This window comes from Trachypithecus francoisi, unplaced genomic scaffold, assembly GCF_009764315.1.
Source record: "Trachypithecus francoisi isolate TF-2019V2 unplaced genomic scaffold, Tfra_2.0 Lachesis_group12, whole genome shotgun sequence".
NCBI lineage: Eukaryota > Metazoa > Chordata > Mammalia > Primates > Cercopithecidae > Trachypithecus > Trachypithecus francoisi.
In genome coordinates, this window is record NW_022681457.1 from 100,441,538 (window position 1) to 100,453,765 (window position 12,228).

General features: G+C 44.3%; 1 protein-coding gene across 3 annotated transcripts in view; it reads right to left on the bottom strand.

Annotated features, from left to right (window-relative positions):
* NIPAL3 (NIPA like domain containing 3) overlaps positions 1 to 12,228 on the bottom strand; it is a 59,056-nt gene that overhangs the window by 39,735 nt on the left and 7,093 nt on the right. The window lies entirely within an intron of this gene.

Sequence of the window (12,228 nt, forward strand, 5' to 3'; positions counted from 1 at the left end):
ACCCAGTGACTCCCAGGCTAGTACAGAATACAGATACTTAAAATATTACAATCTGGCTGGGCGCGGTGGCTCATACCTGTAATCCCAGCACCTTGGGAGGTTGAGGCGGGCAGATCACCTGAGGTTGGGAGTTTGAGACCAGCCTGACCAACATGGAGAAACCCCGTCTTTACTAAAAATACAAAATTAGCCGGGCGTGGTGGTGCATGCCTGTAATCCCAGCTACTCGGGAGGCTGAGGCAGGAGAATCGCTTGAACCTGGGAGGCGGAGGTTGCAGTGAGCCGGGATTGTGCCATTGCACTCCAGCTTAGGCAACAAGAATGGAACTCCATCTCAAAAAAAAAAAAAAAAAATTACAATCTATTAGAGATGGACACAAGAAGTACAGAGAAGGGAAGAATGGCACTACAGTCATTTGTTCCTTCAGTGCCTAGTTTGTGCCATGCCCTGTCCTTGTCCTCACATAACATATATTGAACTGACTATGTAATCACATTGTGGTTAGTGCTACACAGGAGAGGCACAGGGTACTCTACATGACAGGGACCTGATCTAGTGTGTGTACTGGGTGGTGGTCAAGAAAGGCATCTCTGAAGAATGATTTCTGAAGGGAGGCCTGAAGACCTGGAGTGGTGGGGGTGGGGTGGAGAAAGCCATTCCACAACGCATAGGAAGCTCCTGAGGTGGGAACAAGCAAGCACTTTTGAGGAAGAGAAAGATGGCTGGTGTAAGGGGAAAAGACTCAGGGAAAAATGGGATTGGGGAACTGATTAAAGGGAACCCCCTTTAATCCAGTTTTAAAAGGGGTCCAGGGAAGATGGAAAGAAACCAGAGAAGCCCTATTCCAAGACATTGGACCTGGACCTGGGCTTAGAGAGGACAGGGAGGCTCTGAGTGACGTTATTAGGACTATGGTTCTAAAAGAGAAATCATTTCACTTGAACACTTAGAGGTCATAAAACAAAAAAATAAATAAAATAGAAATCAGGGTTGCAAGGACTAGAAGGCCATTTTCTTTGGACTGGGGCCAGAGATTTTCTTCCACGAGGTGATGCTGACAGTTTTAAGGGACTTGATCACCTATCTTCATGTCCCTCCATGTTCTTTGCTAGCTTTTTGTTATGTTCCGCTTTCTCATTTCACCCTTCACAGCAGCTTTTTCCCATTTGATCAAAGAGAGGCTTGTCCTTCGTTTACCTTCGAATCTGACTCTGGTACATTGCCAAGTTGTAAAACCACCAGGAAATCAAGGGGAATTCTGAAATTTTGTTTCCCACGTTTCTTTGGTGATAATCAAGATGCTGTAACACCCATTCTAAGAATGACTTTTCTTCCTTCTGTCATCCGTATTCCTGTTAAGACATGACACTGGAATGGGATAGTTTGGCCCTTGTTGGAATATTCCTAAGCCAGAGTCTGGTTTGACTGATGTTTAGACTATAAGGACTAGCTTTGTTAATTAGGTTATATTCCAGATCTGTTACATAGATTGAATGAGCTAAATTTGCTGCTCTAAGCTTTGACAAAAATATATTCAAAGTTTGTTATAAAATAAAATCATTTATACTTGAAATATATGTACAAATACTTATACACTATACTAAATAATAAATGTAAAAATATACGTGCATTAAAGTACAGCATAAGCAAAGGTATAGTAAAAATAATATTTCAATTTCCCTGACCCATTCTAGACATATCAGGTTAACACAAGGTGTCTTTAGGTGAAAAAAGTTACAGGCATAATTGATAAGCCCTTTTGGTAAACTTCACAGAAATTGTGGAAGCAGAACAAATCTTGTTGTAAATTAGGTGCATCCAGTACTTTGCTTTGAATAAAAATGAAGGTGGCTCTAATCATATTGTTAGCTGATGAAAATAGTTTATCATAACGTGATTTTTAGCATGTAACTTGGAAGGAGTTTAAAGAATTTAGTGATACTGGAGCCTAGCGTGGTGGCTCATGCCTGTAATCCCAGCACTTTGGGAGGCTGAGGCAGGTGGATCACTTGAGGTCAGGAGTTCAGGACCAGCCTGGCCAACATGGTGAAACCCCATCTCTAGCAAAAATACAAAAATTAGCCAGGTGTGATGTCTGGCACCTGTCATCCTAGCTACTTGGGAAGCTAAGGCAGGAGAATCACTTGAACCTGGGAGGTGGAGGTTGTAATGAGCCAAGATCGCACCACTGCACTCCAGCCTGGGCAACAAGAGTGGGACTCTGTCTCAAAAAAAAGAAAAAAAAAAAAAAAGAATTTAGTGATACTGCTATACCAACACTCCTTCCATTCCAGGTACTTATACTAATGTGAATAAAGTTCTTAGCACTTTAGCTACGGGAACCAAAACTTGCAATAGAATGGATGCTAAACTCTACCTCATTCTAGCAATCAGTAATATTTATCTTGAATACAGAAATTAATTTTTAAAGGAAGCCTCATTCTTCTCATTCAGTTATTCATTTCTAAAACACTGGTTTTTTTTGCTTAATAATCATTGTAAAACTTTATACTGCATTAACAGCTTTCAGTCAATCATACCAATAAAAAACTCTTCTGATCAAATCAACACTTATGAACCTTACATCCAAGGAAATTTTAATAAATGAAATTTCATTACCTATTCTACATCTTTCTTATAGAGAAGTGTGAAAAATTTTTCACTGGGAGGCCATCAGGCTGAGACAGCTGTAGGGCCTTGGGTTCCTACGTAAGCCAACTGAATTTCAATGTAACCAGTAAAATGAAACTTAAGCATAACCAATCAAAGCATCAACTAACCTCTAACAAGGGACTTTCCTCCAATCAGACCCAAATAAGGCAAGCACCTATCTGTAGCCAATCAAGCCATTTCTTTGCTTTGCTTCTGCACCCAACCTATAAAAGCCTGCTGCTCAGGCCACTAAAGTGGAGTTCTCTGAACCTCTTCTGGTTCTGAGTGCCTGCCTGATTCATGAATCATTCTTAGCTCAAATAACTCTGTTAAATTTCATTTGTCCAAAGTTTTCCTCTTAATGGAAGTATGGGAGGAGTCCACAAAACTTTCAGGTATTAAAATACACAATTTTGGAATAAAACTCTGTGAGGGAAATAGAATGGAAATACAAATTCAAGGAGAAAAGGGAATGATGTAAAATTTTCAACACTTAAAGAACAGCTTATATATTTTTCAGAAGGCTGATAGTGGGTACTGAATGGTCTTTATACCAAGGGCTTCAGTTAAGAGTATCTAACAGTTTTAAAAAATACCAATGTTTACATTTGCCAGAAACGGTTCAATCCATTCTCCTGCCTCAGACTCCTGAGTAGCTGGGACTACAGGCATGTGCCACCATGCCCAGCTAATTTTTTTTTTTGCATTTTTATTAGAGATGGGGTTTCTCCATGTTGGCCAGGCTGGTCTCGAACTCTTGACCTCAGGTGATCTGCCTGCCTCAGCCTCCCAAAGTGCCGGGATTACAGGCATGAGCCACCAAGCCCAGCTAATACTCAAACCATTTTTGATGCATAAAGATGGTAGTTTCATATTAGTTTCAAAAGCTACCTATAACTGGTAGCTATTTTATTTTTACCGCAAGGGACCAAGATGAGATGGCCTTGGATGAATGGCTGACTAAATCCACAAGGATTTAGTCTGTGAAGGTGTTAGCCTGAGAATGTGTTAATAACTCGCTACTGGTGGAAGTGCAGAGCTGCAGAAGGGCCGAGGGAGGCCACCGTGGCCACAGAGATGAGTCAGGGAGTGGGGCAGGGAAGGGTGGGACCCAGAAGTAAAAACTATAAACCTCACAAGGGTGAACCCATCTAGGCAGCAAACACATTGGAGGCTAAAAGGTTATGTAGGGGCCAAGGGAAGACTTCCCCATTGCCCTCGGAAGGTTCGCTGAAAATCAACTGATAAAAGGCAGATCAATAGGCGAAAAGGCGTATACATTGATTTGATCGTCATTTCATGTGACATGGGAGCCTTCAGAGTGAAGACCCAAAGACAGAAGAGAAACTGTCATTTTTAGTATGGACGGCTGTGTAGAAATATGACTGGACAAAGAGGCCTTGTGTAATGCTGATAGACTGAGTGGGGAACCCAGCCAGGTCTGTCTGTTGAGATTCTTCTCAGCCTCTCTGGGCAGCATTCCCTTCTTATATGAGACAGGATCCTCTCCGGAATGGGGGTCTTCTGACCTATGATCAGATAAAGTAGGTCTGATAATTTCCTTATGGCCAATTTTTACAAAGAAAAGTGGAAGAAAATTAGAGTAGTATTTTAGGTTGTATAGCTGGCTTTGCGGAAAGGAAGTTCTGTCTGTCTCTCTCTCTCTTTTTGAGACAGGGTCTCGCTCTGTCACCCAGGATGGAATGAGGCTGGAATGCAGTGATGTGATCTCAGCTCACTGCAACCTCCATCTCCAGAGATCGAGCCATACTCCTACCTCAGCCTCCTGAGTAGCTGGGACTACAGGTGCATGCCATAACACCCAGCTAATTTTTGTATTTTTAGTAGAGACGGTGTTTCACCATGTTGCCCAGGCTGGTCTTGAACTCCTGGGCTCAAAGGCCGCCTCAGCCTTCCATAGTTCTGGGATTACAAGCATGAGTCACCTCAGTGCCTGCAGGGATTCTGGTTTCGATGACCTGCCTTGGGGAAGAGGGATTGTAGTTTCTGTGGCTAGGCTGGTGAAGGGGGGCCAGAGAAAGGAGAGCAAGAGAAGGTCAGAGAGGAACTTTTGCTTCTGAGGCTTTCTTTTTCGGGTATGGTTTTCTGATCCCCAACAGTCAGTATGATAATAAAGGCTGGTACTGATGGAGCACATGTTGTGCTAAGCCCTTTCTGTGCACCCTCCTCTTAGGGCCACAAACAACGCTATGAGATGGGTGTTACTATGAGTCCTATTTTTAGCATCTAAGCCTGACTTCCAGCCTCTTGATGATAATTACTCCTCCAGACTGTCTCCATTGTGTTCTATGAAGTGTCCTTCAAAGGTGGCACAGTCAATTAGGAAAAAAAAAAAATCTTATCAGTGCTGCATTTCCACTAAGGACACAGGTGGCTGAGGTTTCTTTTAAAAGCCATTTCCAATAACACATGAATGTCCACATGTAATAACCAGTTAGAGACAGACATGATTAGCAATAGCCTAATATAACTCCACCTAAGCGTTTCAAAGGGCTTCATCAACATTAATTACGCCCCCAAACCCTTGTGAAGTGATGACGGGTCCAATTTTATGAGCATTCAAAGACAGGCCAAGAAGTTGCCACCAGCCCTGGGTTACATGGCTTGTACACACACCTACGAGACGCCCTGCAGTGCCTGACATAGGGCAATGGAGAGCAAAAATGACTCCCGCCAGCAAGCCCTTCCTCCAACACTCAGGTTGGAAACCACAAATGTGGGTGCCCAGTTCTGCTGCAGGGAGGGAATGGGTAGTACCTGGCCAGCTCCCACCTCTGGACCCCACTGGCAGCCTTCTCAACCTCTTCTGCTCCTCTTTTTGCTGAGGAACCACGCTGTATGTCTTCACTGGGGTTATTTTAGAGGTGGAGCGTTCACAAGTACACATGCACGGTTAACCCAGAACAGGGATATTCCACCTTGGAATCAGTGACTTTGTCCCTTAAGCAAAGACATGGTGCAAAGTGGAACATATGGTTCCCAGCTGAGAGGCAGGGGTGAGAACTGTCTTGGGCGGCCCCAGGCTTGGGCACTGCCAGATCAGGTTGATTCTTCTGAGGCAACACCCAGTCAGGCTCCCAACTATTTATCAAGTTGACAAGGCAGAGTGGAATAGACAGTGTCCATTGAGGTGGAAGAGAGGGAAGAAGGCAGGCAAATATCTCAGGAGCTGCTCCCAGTGGAGATCTGTTACCCAAGAAAGTCCAAGACTCGGCCAAAGTCACAGAATAAGCAACTGTCAGGGTCTCCCCACACCGCTCTGGTCCCAGTATTTTATGGGTGAGGAAGTATGAGGCCTCCCAACTACCAGGAGCCTTATATTTAGGGTAACTATATACCTTCCAAATAGGGAGACTCCTTGGATCACCTGAGGTCAGGAGTTCAAGACCAGCCTGGTCAACATGGTGAAACCCTGTCTCTACTAACAATATAAAAATTAGCTGGGTGTAGTGGCACACGCCTGTAATCCCAGCTACTCAGGAGGCTGAGGCATGAGAATCACTTGATCCCGGAAGGTGGAGGTTAGAGTGAGCCAAGATCACACCACTGCACTCCAGCTTAGGCGATAGACTGAAACTGCATCTCAAAAAAAAGAAGACTCTGAGAATGAAAGGGGGTCTATTAACATACACAGGCATGAGGCACAAACCAGGACCATGGTCACTCTACCCATGCTGCAGTCTCTCAATGGGGAGGGTTATTGGCAAAAGAAGTGAGGTGAGGGCAAAGCTACTCACCCCAGCTACACTACCCATTGACTGTGTGGCCATGGGCAAGTTAATTAACCTCTCTGTGCCAGTTTCTTCACAGGTAAAACGGGGTTATAACAGTACCTATCTCATGAGAGATTTTGTGAGGATTAGCACAGTTCCTGTCCTATAAGTAAATAATGTTAGCTGCTTTTATTATGATGATTACAATGGTCATTCTTAACTGGTTATGAAAGGGTGGCTAAAGGACCTATATTTTATTGCCAGGAAGACTGACAGAGGTTTCATGGATGAAAAGGTGATACTTGCGCTAGAAGGCTAGGTAGGATTTTCCAAAGGCAGAAGCAGGGAACGGTGCAGGCAGCTTCAGTTTGCTCATCTGTAAATTCCAGTCATGCTCATAACTACCCTATAGGACGGGTATACAACTTACCCACAGAGGGGTTACATGATTTTCCCCAAGTTATAATGCTAGAAAGTAACAGAACTGGTGCAGAGAGCTATAATCACTGTGCACTCAGTCTGGGCCACATAGGAGACTCTGTCTCCCAAAAAAATAAGAAGAAAGGTAATAGAGCCAGGGTTTGAAGCCAAGTCTCTGATTCCAAAGGCCATGCTCTTAACAATCTGTTGTATCTCTAATTTTGGGTCGAATTCTGTCTTGGGGGTAGACACTTATGAAAATGTATCTTCCCCACCTCCCTCTTAGACTATAACCAGGGACAATCTGTCTTGATGATCTATATCGGGATGTCCAATCTTTTGGCTTCCCTGGGCCACAATGGAAGAAGAAGAACTGTCTTGGGTAACACATAAAATATGCTAACACTAATGATAGCCGCTGATGAGCTAAAAAAAAAAAAAAAAAATTGCAAAAAGTCTCATAATGTTTTAAGGAAGTTTATGAATTTGTGTTGGGCTGCATGCAAAGCTGTCCTGGGCTGTGGGTTGGAAACTTTATCTACATAGCTCCCGCCCCACCCAGCACAAGCTGGAGAGAGTAGGTGCTCAGATGAAATGTCTACTCGCTCAATAGAAGAATAGAGGCCTGACTTTTCCAGGCTGCGGTAAAGCTTCCACAGTGTCAATATCCTGCTAGGAGCTGCTTCCTGGGCAGCTCAGCCTTGGGGCTTCCTGTGGCAGAGTACCCTCCCCAACAACCAAAATTTATACCCTGATGGGCAGGGCAGAAGGCAGGGCTGCAACTCAAGGACAAATAGCTTGCTCCTAACTTCATCCCACCCATCAAGCTGGACTTAAGACTTGTCTCTCAGTATTTTCCTCCTCCCAAAGGTAATCGATGAGCTGTGAGCAGCCTGCCCAGCCCACATGACCACTTTTCTGAGACCTGCCTGTAATGGTAGAGCCTCAGAAACCATGTTTGCCAGGTGGCATCAGCTGAGTGGCACTCCTAGGCCATCACCAACTGGACCAGGTAGATACCTTACCCAAGCTGGCCACTCAGGTCTTCCCTCTTTTGAAGGGGAGGCATGAGTTCCAGCACCTTCCAAGCCCCACTGCCTTTCCTGCCACAGGGTTTCATGAGCTACCCTGTTAGCCTTATAATAATTTTCCTTTTTGTCTCAGCTTCTCTGAAATGGGTTTTTACTCCTTGCAATCAAAATAGCCTTAACAAAATCGAGAAAGGAGACAGCTTTCCCTCAAAACCCCTCTCCCCATCCCCATGCAGAATTAACCACACCTTCACCTCTACTCTGTGTACCTTCATCTGTTCCTCTTGGAAACCCCGTGGCATTTCTGAGTCACATGCTTCCTACATGCCTAGTACATGGTCAGACACTGCATTAGGTGCTTTTTCATTGATCCACACAGCCGTTGGGAGGGAAGGATGAAAACCAACATTCTACAGATGAGATAACAGGACCTCTCCAGTGTTGCACCATACACCCAAGGTCACTAAGCTAAGAAGGAACAGAGTGGGGATTTGGATCTAGGTCCTCTTCTCTTTACCCCACCCAGTACTTCAGTCAGCTCCATCATCATCACAACCACGCCTGTCCCTCACCTCAATTCATACATCCTTGGTAGAGTCATCATGAATTATTCATCTTTGCTCTGGCAGGAAGATATTCCATACTAGGCAACTGAATTGATTTTGTGATTAAAATGGAAACTTACTAGAAATCTCATCAGGGAAAGTGCTCTGAGTTTTCTTAGATTCTTATATTTGTCCACTTGGCATCCATTCATCACAGGGCCAATTATATTAACTGATTTTTTATATTCTAAGGAGCATGCCTCTCATATGCTAACTAACCAATCCAGAGCTGCAAATATCTCCTTTAATAAACTCTCACACCCCAGGTCAATATTTCCCCTGCTCTAAATCAACCCAGGGCTACATACCAGACAACCCAGAGTTCTTAAATCAGCCAATCCTAAACTGTTCGCCCTGTCCTGCCGTGCCTTTCCCACAGAAAAACACAATAAAGGCTCTGATCTAAGCTTTCCCTAGATGCCCTCTGCTTCTAACCAACTGACCTTGGTGTGTCCCGTGTGGCCCTCTGCAGCACGATGTGCCTCCTTCTTTTAGGAAACGTAAGCAACAAAAATCTTCTTCAATGGCATTAGCCATCCATGGAGTCACTCTGTCATCTCCATAAATTAAGGCCCAGGAAAAACTCAAGATAACAGCTTCTATCATTACATTAGAAATGGTGTAGATCTGAATATTGAAAGCAGAATGGAATGTTCTGGTTCCTTCACAGAATGAAAGCACTCAGCACCTTCAATATGTAAGGCAGTATTCACTCAAGCTGACCAGCAGCTCCTGAATTTCCTCTGAAGTCAAGACTGTGCCACCATCAATGCGTTTTCTGACTTGAAGAGAGGGTGGTTACCCCTGCCGCGAGGGGAGTGATTAGCAGGGGCACAAGGAGACTTTTGGATACTAGTAATGTTCTGTTTCTTGATTTGGGCGTCAGTAACATGTATGCTCCCTTTTCATTAAAATTTGACATCTAGAGCTTATGATTTTTATATTTTTCTGTATGCATACCATACATCGATAAAAAGGTTAGAAAAAGTGTTTTCAGACTTGAAACCCTGCTCCATTTTGCATAATGCTCTGTGAAGCACGTGGACACCTCCAAAGATGCAAACAGTAACACTGCCTACTTGAGAAGAGTGTTTTGCTCACTTTGAATATCAGTGCTAAGACATGGTGACCTGAGATCTTGATTTCTCAGGATGATGGAGCTGGTGCGGGAAGGAGCTTAGTAGATCATGTGGTCCAGAAATTCCTACACCTGGCTGATTATCTGATTCACCTGAAGAGGTTTTACAAAATGCACGTTCTGGGTTTCTAGCCTAGCTATGCAAAACCACAATTTGCAGGGGAGCAGAGATGAGGGGGTAAAAGGGTGAAGGCAGAGAGATGAGTCTGAGGCCTAGAAATTTGCATAATTTTGAGCTCCCCGGGTGTTTCAGGTGGTTAGGCAGGATTGGGGACCATCTATGAACTCTACCTCTTCATTTTATAGAGACAGAAACTGAGGCATAGAGAAGGGATGACACTTGCCCAAGATCACACAGCCAGAGATGACAGAGCTGGGCTAAGAACTCAGGTCTCCCAGTTCTCAGTCTGATACTCTTCCCAACAGAGCCCTAGATGAATACAGTAGCTGCACAGGAAGGGGAAACAACAGGCTTTCATGGAAAGAAGATCAAGGAGTGAGATGCCAACACTGAAACCATCATGCCATCTTGGCTGTGAAACTGGTCTGCTTGGTGAGGCAGAGTCCGCTGAGAATGTCAGAGTCAATCTTGGCTCTAGAACGAGTCTACTTCCAGACAAATGTTCACAATTTCCATACATATTCCACCTGGCTGGTCAGATGGAATTAAAATGACAAAAGCCCTTTAATGACCTGCAGAGTCCCCTCCTTGGGCATGCTGGGGTGTGGTGGCAGCAGTAGGAGTCAGGACACTGGGGAGTCAGAGCAGTGCTGCAGTTAGGAGCATGGGTTCTGCAGCCAGTCTGACTTGGGTTTAAATTCTGGTTGCACAACTTACTAGTTGTGCCAGTCGGGCCATTACTGAACTTCTCTGTGTCTCAGTTTCCTTGTCTCTAAAGTGGGGATAAAGATGGTAACAGCTAGCACTAGCACTTGACAAATGTTGGCCATTATGTGTGGGTCATTGCCTAAGGGCTTCACGTGAATACATTCATTTTATCCTCACCATCACCAGGAGGCAGCTACTATTCTACAGAGGAGGAAACCTGGACCTACTGTGTAGTGCCAGTGTGAAGATTACCCAAGGAAAGGCATGTGACGAACTCAGCACAGTACCTGGGATAGAATAAATGCTCAATAAATATTAGTCATTGTTATTATGGTCATCATTATTATCTAAAATTAACGGTTCTAGCTCTTCCTCTTAACTTGCTATAGGATCTTAAGTATGTCACTTCTCACCTCCCAGCCTCACCGTTCCAATCCATCAAATGAGAGGTGTGATGAGATGATCTCTAAAGTCTCCTTTAGCTCTAGGGTATTAGCAGTCACTGATCTTGTTTTCTTTCTTTCTTTCTTTCTTTTTTTTTTTTGAGGTGGGGTCTCACTCTGTCACCCAGGCTGGAGTGCAGTGGTGTGATCTTGGCTCACTGCAATCTCTTCTTCCCTGGCTCCAGTGATCCTCCCAATTCAGCCTCCCGAGTAGCTGGGACCACAGGTGTGCACTACCACACCTGGCTAATTTTTTGCATTTTTGGTAGAGACAGGGTTTCATCATGTTTGCCCAGGCTGGTCTTGAACTCCCAAGGTCAAGCCATCCACCCATCTCGGCTTCCCAAAGCGTTGAAGTTACAGGCATAAGGCACCACACCCCGCTTCTCTGATCTTTAAAAAAAAATTTTTCAGGCCCGGCGCGGTGGCTCAAGCCTGTAATCCCAGCACTTTGGGAGGCCGAGACGGGCGGATCACAAGGTCAGGAGATCGAGACCATCCTGGCGAACACGGTGAAACCCCGTCTCTACTAAAAAAAATACAAAAACTAGCCGGGCGAGGTGGCGAGCGCCTGTAGTCCCAGCTACTCAGGAGGCTGAGGCAGGAGAATGGTGTAAACCCGGAAGGCGGAGCTTGCAGTGAGCTGAGATCCGGCCACTGCCCTCCAGCCTGGGCGAGAGAGCGAGACTCTGCCTCAAAAAAAAAAAAAAAAAAAATTTTTTCAATAAATCCAAGTCATCGGATGCTGCATTGATAGGTGTTTAGAAACACTTAAATCTGACATTAAAACCCCCCTTTTTAAAAAAGGTTCATTCCCTTCTGCCTATTCATTGTACCTATATGACTATATCTAAGGAAAGGATGAGAGATCTGCACAGAGGTTTACACTCCAGGATGTTCACGGTTTACAGCCACTCCAGATTAGAGACAGCCTGAATAGCCAGCAATGAGGATCTGTCGAGCAAATTTTGACACAGCAGCTCAACAGATTATTGGGCAATCATTCAAAAAGTATGCTTTCAGTCACTACTCGATGACATGGGGAAATATTCCACAAGTAAGGTCAAGTTAAACAACCAAGATACAAAACTTCATGTGCAATGTGACCCCAAATTTATACTACTAGAAAAAAACAAGGATCTATACTGAAATATGAATGAAAATTATCTCCAAATAATGGAGGTGATATACATACATACATATATGTATGTGTGTGTGTGTGTATATATACATACACATATATATATAATTTTCTTTTTTTTTTTTGGCAACAGGGTCTTGCTCTGTCACCCAGGCTAGAGTGCAGTGGTGCAATCATAGCTCACAGCACCCTCAAACTACTCTTAGGCTCAAACTATCCTCTCGTCTCAGCCTC